Here is a 1,010-nt window from a genome sequence, read left to right on the forward strand (position 1 = left end):
CTTCTGTAAATGGACGTTCATGCCACCTTTTTGACCTCTGTTGACCTTCAAATACCATACTGTTACACATCATTGGATTCGTCTCGCTGGCCGCTGTCAGAAAATAAGTACCAATCTACAGTATCCCATTAAAAAAACAAAACAAAGTTGACCTTCAAGTCTCTGACGCGACCCCACCTAGCGACAAAAAGCCAACGTCATATTATGGCCCCGCGTTGTCTGATGAAACTTTTGTCCCACAAACGTTTCAGCTCCTATCATACTTTGGGAGTTATTCTAGGTGGCAATAGTTAAGTGACTCACCCTGTATAGACGAAGGTCGGATGTTATGGAATACCATTTACTTTTGTAGTTGTAACTCCATACTGAACTCATTGTCACCTGTCAGACGCACTTATCATAGACTTCAACTGTTTTGTAATAAGTAATTGTATGTTACTTAACAGAATTTAGAAACATACCACATAAATTTTTAAAACGTTGCACCGTGGGAAAAAACATATTTAATGTACACAAAAACAGTTCTGAAATTGCTTTTAATTTAACTCTTAAAGGACTTACGTATCATTAACAGACAAGTAATTTGATCCGACAATAAATCTGTTTATTAAATTAAAAACAAAGTTCTGGAACAATTATTTGTTTATATAGTACAGATGATTCGTTTTACAGTCGTCTATATACAGGACTCACACATGTAATCTTCGTTCTGAGCACCTGCACATTTTACTCAGTATTGAGTACTGCCCGGCGCGCATCTCTGACTTCACAACATAAAATCTGAATCATCTCTACGCAAAGATCAAAATGAAGAAATGCATAAGGATCTACTACTCTTTTACTTAATAAATTGTATAGTTTTAATGATTAGGGTAAGTTTTCGATAATTATTGCGTATTTTTGAAAACATATCTGCAAGAATCTTGTCAAATTACAAAAACAGTTTTCCCGCGACCTGATTGGAGACGAACTGGACTCGCTAGAGATAATCAGGGGAACATATTCAAGCA

Source organism: Schistocerca americana, chromosome 3, assembly GCF_021461395.2.
Source record: "Schistocerca americana isolate TAMUIC-IGC-003095 chromosome 3, iqSchAmer2.1, whole genome shotgun sequence".
In the NCBI taxonomy this organism is placed as follows: Eukaryota; Metazoa; Arthropoda; class Insecta; order Orthoptera; family Acrididae; genus Schistocerca; species Schistocerca americana.